This window comes from Solea senegalensis, linkage group LG10, assembly GCF_019176455.1.
Source record: "Solea senegalensis isolate Sse05_10M linkage group LG10, IFAPA_SoseM_1, whole genome shotgun sequence".
Taxonomy (NCBI): domain Eukaryota; kingdom Metazoa; phylum Chordata; class Actinopteri; order Pleuronectiformes; family Soleidae; genus Solea; species Solea senegalensis.
The window spans coordinates 13308096-13315595 of record NC_058030.1 but is presented as its reverse complement, the minus strand read 5'-3'; the positions used below and the strand labels follow the sequence as shown (position 1 = coordinate 13315595).

At 41.5% G+C, this 7500-nt stretch overlaps 1 long non-coding RNA gene across 2 annotated transcripts in view; it reads left to right on the top strand.

Annotated features, from left to right (window-relative positions):
• LOC122776307 overlaps positions 1 to 7244 on the top strand; it is a 9357-nt gene extending 2113 nt beyond the window's left edge. For both annotated transcript variants that reach the window (XR_006361200.1, XR_006361201.1), the window contains exons 3-6: positions 1 to 104; positions 6706 to 6850; positions 6932 to 6971; positions 7215 to 7244. The exon at positions 1 to 104 is cut by the window's left edge and continues 922 nt beyond it. This is a non-coding gene — a long non-coding RNA (uncharacterized LOC122776307). The remainder of the gene's footprint in view (positions 105 to 6705; positions 6851 to 6931; positions 6972 to 7214) is intronic.
• Positions 7245 to 7500: the final 256 nt, after the last annotated feature.

Below are 7500 nucleotides of genomic sequence, written 5' to 3'. Positions count from 1 at the left end.
TGCTCTGCAGCGCCTCCTCTCTTTGCTGCAGTTGCGGGATCTTCAGTCTGAACCAAACCGTGTTTTCTTCACTCAGACGGGGGATGAAGAGCGACGATGTTCCGGTAAAACTCCGCACACCGGAGCCCACGCTGCTAATGCTGTTAATGACCACGTCGCACTAAACTGCACTTTGTGTTGTACATACTTCACTTTACTTTGCACACACTTTGCACACACTGTACTTTATATTTTGTTGTGTCTCATTAGTGTTAAGTCTCTTGTTGTGTCTTATTTGAGTGCCTTTCGTCATGTTACATTACATTACATTACATTACATGTCATTTAGCAGACGCTTTTATCCAAAGCGACTTACAAAAGTGCATTTAAACATTTGGGTACATATAAGAGCTAGAAGTAAGTAAGAGCTTCAAGTAGAACAAACTATGAAGTGCTAGTCATAAGTGCGATGTACAAGTTTTTTTTTTTTTTTTTTTTGTCGTCTTAGTCGAGGTAGAGTCGGAAGAAATGTGTTTTTAGTCGGCGTCGGAAGATGTGGAGGCTTTCAGCTGTCCGGATGTCGATGGGGAGATCGTTCCACCATTTGGGAGCGAGGACAGTGAACAGTCTCGAGTTCTGCGAGTGCCTCTGCGATCCTCTCAGTGAGGGGGCAGCGAGCCGGTTTGTCGATGCAGAGCGGAGTGGGCGGGCTGGGGTGTAGGTTTTGAATGTCATGTCTATTTAAATGTCAAGTCCTTCGTTATTTCTGTTATTTTTGCTATTTTACTGTGTACCTTAAGCCGGGAGTCTCTGCAAAAATTTCATTATTGTGATATACTCACTTTGAGTATATAATGTGGAGACACAATAACGAGGCAGTAATGCAGAGAACTTGAGTTTTACTACTGACCAGTTGGCGCACACACACACGACAATACAGTATGCAGCGAGGGACACACAGGTAAACAGTACGGAAGCTCAAAGGCAAAATGCGAACTCACAACAATACATTACATCTCCCTTCCTCAACAAAAGAAAACTGCTACCACCGCTGTTTCACTAGTATTAACAATGTAACAGTGAATTACATCAAACTTCTCTTGTCCTTATAACATAATGATAATAAATTTACTTCCTCTACAGTTTTTTTTTTTAACATAACAAGACAACTTTGTCTTTACCACACCTGTCCCTGTGTGTTAGGAAGGAGCTGAACAATATAGTAGTCCATCAAATTACAAGTTAAGTCTATCAGGGGGTTTCACCAATCTGCCATGTCTGGTGGTATATGGTTCACCTGGTCGGGTTCGTGGGGGGCATGGTGCTACCTCATGTGATGAATGGTGTGGTTCTGGTGGGGGCTGCTGCTCTCTCACTGTGGGCGGTCTAGAGGTCTCATGCCAAGGCTCATCACACACCATATGACGTGGCTGATTGGCAACTGCAGTGCTGGTACGGAGGTGTTGGCTGTTACGGCGAAACATTACACCTCTACTTTCCACGATGTAGGACCGTGGCGCACAGTGTGGCTGAACTACAATTCCAGGCATCCACTTACGGCTTCCAGGATGTGGAGCCATTCTAACTTCATCTCCAGGCTGTAGGGCAGATCTGTGTTTGTTTGCTCTTTTGCTGTCGTAGTAAAGCTTCTGAGTATGCTTGGTCTTGGTCAGGGTCATGAGCTATGGGTGTAAGTAGTGCACGAGCAGTGGGCAGTTTGTTGCGCGGCCTCCTGCCCATGAGCAGTTGGGCTGGTGACAGGCCTACTGCTTCAAGTGGTGTAGTTCTGTAGTCTAGCAAGGCAAGGTGTTTGTCAGGTGCTTTACTCCAAAGCCTTTTGACTGTTTGCACTGCACGCTCTGCTTCACCATTAGAGTGTGGTGTGTGTGGCGAAGATGTCTTGTGCAGGATGCCATAGCTCTCACAGAACTCCTTGAATTCTTCAGATGAATACTGTGGACCATTATCTGTCCTAATGGTGACAGGGATTCCATGTCTGCTAAACTGAACTTTCAGTGTTTCTATTGCAGTGCGGCTGCGCAGATCTCTCAGTTCATCCACTTCAATGTACTTTGAATAATAATCTACAAGTACAATGTACCGTTTTCCTTCAAATTCAAACAGATCAGAGGCAACCTCCTCAAATGGCAGCTCTGGTGTTTCTGTTGGTATAAGTGGTTGCCTGGGAAGTCTGTTTTGGATTTCGGCGCACTTGCAACAGTTTCTGATCAAGTCTTCAATTTCAGCGCTCATACCTGGCCAGTATAACACTTCACGTGCTCGCTGTTTGCTCTTCACTATTCCTAAATGGGACTGGTGTATGAGCTCTAACATGTGTTTTTGCATGGAGGGGGGCACCACTATGCGTAGTCCCTTATACACTATGCCATCAGACACAGCTAGCTGGCTTCTTGAGTCCCAATAGGGTTGAACCAGTGTAGGTTCTTCCCGTCTGTTGTCTGGCCAGCCTTGCTGAATTGTGCGCTGGAGAAGGCTTAACTCCTCTTGTGTGCGTTCTCCCAGTTCAGTATATTTCTGATCACTCACTGATACAAAGTTGAGCATGGAAACACACTCTAAGCCAGCTGCCTCTGGCACGCTGTCTGCTAGCTGCGCTCTGGAAAGGGTGTCAGGCAGCTCCATGTCCTTTCCTTTCCTGTACTTCACTGTGATGTCATACCACTGTAGTCGCAGGCGCATCCTTTGTATACGCATCGGGGTAGACAGCAACGGCTTCTTGTAGATGTCCTCAAGTGGCTTGTGGTCGTTGTATATTGTGACGTGCTTACCAAATATGTAGTGGTGAAACTTGATGCAGGCATGGACGATAGAGAGCATCTCCTTTTCAATTTGCGCATAGCGCGTCTCTGCATCAGTCAGGGATCTGGATGAGAAGGCTACAGGCTGGTTGTCCTGCAGTAACACAGCTCCTAGTCCCATACTGCTGGCGTTACAAAATATCATCACAGATTTTCTGGATCGTAAAACTTGAGCACAGGGGGGTGTGTGCACAGCTGCTTGAGCTTGTCGAACGCCTGTTGTTGCGCTGGTTGCCATGCAAACTCAACATCGCCCTTCACAAGTTGTCGCAGTGGAGCATCCACTTCACTTAAGTTTGGTATGAACTTTGACAGGTATGTCACAAACCCTAAGAAGCGACGAACACCTTCCTTGTCTGTTGGCGGAGGCGTGTTCCTCACTGCTTCAGTTTTCGCTGGGTCTGGCTTTAACCCATCAGCTGTAATCATGTGACCAACATATGGCACAGCTGACTGGCGTATGTGACACTTGCTGAAGTTCAGCTTGAGGTTATAGCTTGTAGCTCTCTCCACTACTTTGCGCAGTATCACGTGATGCTCCTGCATCGTGGGTGCTGCTATTAGGATGTCATCCATCACGCCTGTGGCTCCATCAATGTTCTCAAGCATTTGGTCCATGATGCGCTGAAAAATTTCAGGTGCGCATTTTATACCGAACGGCAGTCTCAGCCATCTAAACCTGCCTATTGGTGTGTTAAATGTTGTAAGCAGGGACGATTCATCTAACTCTATCTGCAGGAAGCCTGATTTTGCATCCAAAACTGAGAATACTTTTGCACCAGGCATGGTGGATATGACCTCTTCTATGGTGCGCATAGGGTAATGCTCCCTCTTTATGGCCTTGTTTAAATCACTTGGATTGATGCAAATCCTAATTTTGTCATTACGTGTGACAACGACCATAGAGCTAACCCACTCTGTCGGTTGGTCTACTTTGACAATGTGACCGTCCTTGATCATCTCATGAAGTTTCTCAGTTATCTTAGCCCTGAGTGCTACTGGTTGTCGGCGCACTGGATGCACAACACCTTTCGCATCAGCACCTTGTTCGAGCGCTTCAGTTCACCTGTGTGCATTAATAACTGATAACAGTCCAGTGTCAGTGTATTACACTTTGCACCTGTGTCTATTCTAAACTGCACTTCCTGGGACAGAACACTAATGTCTACAATCCACTTGTAATCTGCCACAATTGCCATTGGAACATCATCTAATGTCAGGTTTATTTCCAGTATTTCTTCTTTCAGCGTGTCCTCTGGCTCAACACTCACTGTGCTCACGCCACGGCTGCGGCAAACTGCTGCCCAGTGGTTTGGCTTGTGACAGCAGGAACATACAGAGCCTTTAGCTGGGCACTTTCCTTGATTCCATGCGTGTTGTGGGTGTTTTCCGCATTTTGGACAATTTTTGAATTTGCTTCCTGTCTGTTTTTGAGCGGCCTTTGTCGGTGCATTGTGACTATGTGATTGTTTATTAGCATACGCTGTGTGTTTTGTTCTTATAGCCACTGCTGACACTTGTGAGTCCTCCTCTCTAACAATTCTCATCTGCTTTTGTGACATTTCGAACTGCTGGGGAATTTCAATAGCTTTAGCCAGTGTCAGATCCTCACCTTTGTCCAACAGCCTTTCTTGGACACGTTTTTCTTTAACTCCTGCTATTATAGCATCAATCAACATGTCATCTGAGTCAGCATACTCACAGTCCATTAGGAGTAGCTTAAGATCCTTCAAAAAGCGGTCAAAGCTCTCAGTTGCACCTTGTTTCCTCTGCTTGAAACGATGCCTGGCTATTCTTTTATTCTTTCTTGGCCTGATGTAGTTGGCAAACTTATCCAAAACTTTAGTTGGGTCTTCTCTCTCACCCTCCGCCCATGTCAGTGTCTTGTAAATTTCTCTGCCTTGTTCGCCGATCCACGTTCCCAGCCAGCCGGCTTTCTGTTTAGCTTCAAGCGCCGAGAGTGGACCGTCAAAAACGAAACTCATGTGGCAGCGGAACCTCTCGAACTCCTTGTATAGATCGGCGGCATCCCAGTCGATCCGCGGGTGGTCAAACTGCGTGTTCATGGCTGCGTGTACTGTTCTTGACAGACTTCTGACACCATGTGATATACTCACTTTGAGTATATAATGTGGAGACACAATAACGAGGCAGTAATGCAGAGAACTTGAGTTTTACTACTGACCAGTTGGCGCGCACACACACGACAATACAGTATGCAGCGAGGGACACACAGGTAAACAGTACGGAAGCTCAAAGGCAAAATGCGAACTCACAACAATACATTACAATTATGTCCTCATAATGACAATAAAAACTTCTTGAATCTTGAATCTTGAATCTAATGCTGTTGATGCTGCTAATGCTGCTAACGCGTGACGTCACTGCCGTCCTCACGCAGACTGATGAAGCTTCATTGATCATATTGGCTGTTGATCAATGACGTCATCAGTCTGACAAACTAGTCATCACCTGTTCTAACTATCTGACGTCATACTGCACGTCCCCCTTAGTTTCTATGGAAAATCATATTTAAACAAATAGGTAAGCCCCGCCCTCAAACAGGGTGTAGGGTTAGGGTTTACAGTTTATTCAGTTTATTTAAAGTTTATTTGCATCTTATTTGCAGTTTATTTACAGGTTATTTACAGTTTATTTGCAGTTCATTTATAGTTAATTCACAGTTCATTTGCAGTTTATTTACAGTCTATTTATAGTTTTACAGATTATTTATAGTTTTTTTGCAGTTTATTTGCAGTTTATTCACAGTTTATTTGCAGTTTATTCACAGTTTATTAACAGTTTATTTTCAGTCTATTTATAGTTTATTTATAGTTTATTTGCAGTTTATTCACAGTTTATTTGCAGTATATTTACAGTTTATTTACAGTTTATAGTTTATTTGCAGTTTATTTACAGTTAATTTATAGTTTATTTACAGTTCATTTGCAGTTTATTTACAGTGTATTTACAGTTCATTTGCAGTTTATTTACAGTTTATTCACAGTTTATTTATAGTTTATTTACAGTTTATTTATAGTTTATTTACAGTTTATTTATAGATTTACTTACAGTTAGTTATAATTTATTTGCAGTTTATTTACAGTCTATTTATAGTTTATTTACAGTTTATTTACAGGTTATTTACAGTTTATTTGCAGTTCATTTATAGTTAATTCACAGTTCATTTGCAGTTTATTTACAGTCTATTTATAGTTTATTTGCAGTTTATTCACAGTTTATTTATAGTTTATTTACAGTTTATAGTTCATTTGCAGTTTATTTACAGTTTATTCACAGTTTATTTGCAGTTTATTTGCAGTTTATTTATAGTTTATTTACAGTTTATTTGCAGTTTATTTACAGTTAATTTATAGTTTATTTACAGTTCATTTGCAGTTTGTTACAGTTTATTTGCAGTTTATTCAAAGTTCATTTACAGTTTATTTACAGTGTATTTACAGTTTATTTGCAGTTTATTTACAGTTTATTCACAGTTTATTTGCAGTTTATTTATAGTTTATTTACAGTTTATGTATAGTTTATTTGCAGTTTATTTATAGTTTATTCACAGTTTATTTATAGTTTATTTACAGCTTATTTGCAGTTTATTCACAGTTTATTTACAGTTTATTTATAGTGTATTTAAAGTTTATTTACAGTTTATACACAGTTTATTTACATTTTATTCATAGTTTATTTACAGTTTATTGGCAGTTTATTTATAGTTTATTTGCAGTTTATTTACAGTTTATTTCTCGTTTATTTACAGTTTATTTTTAGTTTATACACAGTTCATTTGCAGTTTATTTACAGTTTATTTATAACAAGCGTGTGCTATTATTCACCATTATGACGCCATCACGTGTTTCCTCGTTAATAATGTCTGACTTACACTCCGGACCAGACGGTGGCGCTAATGCACTGTAACGCTGGATACCAACCAACCGCCGTGAAACAAGAAGAACAACCCTCGCGAGATATAACACGAGATTGAGTCCACGCTCCGGTCAGACGATACAAACCGCGGGAGAGTGACGGCACAGCTTCAGGTCAGAAAATAAAACGTTTAACTTTATTTTTCTGCAGGAAAACGGTTTCGTTTTTATTCTCACGTCTTTTGTAACCCGCAGATGTACCGATAGACCACGAGTGTGGCGGAAAACAACACTGGTGAGTCACGTTCGCTGGTAGCATCATGCTACACAGAGTGTCTGCTCCACACAACAAAATCATTAAAACTGAATTGTTTTAGTTTAAGATAATTTCCACGTTTGTCAAACACTGATCAATATTTTTACACATTAGCGATTAATTGATGAAGAAAATAATCATTAGTTGCAGCTGTTGGTGTGAAACTTCCTTTTACATTCAAAAGCAACTCCGTCACGTCACTGTTTGAAATCCTTTGTTCAGATTGACCTCAGTGACACAAAGTGACCACACGAGGCAGCAGAGGACCGTCTGTAACAGTGAGATAAAGACGTGGAGCCAGAACCGTGGACAGGCGACACCCTCCTGTGCGTCTCAGGTCCAGTGTCTCAGCTCAGTCTCAAAATTGAGACACTGGGACTGGACCATGACTCTCATAGATTCGTAGGTAGGTATGTATATGTTTGTGTATACGTGTGTGTGTGTGTGTGTATATGTATGTATGTATGTATGTATGTATGTGTGTGTGTGTATATATATATATATATAT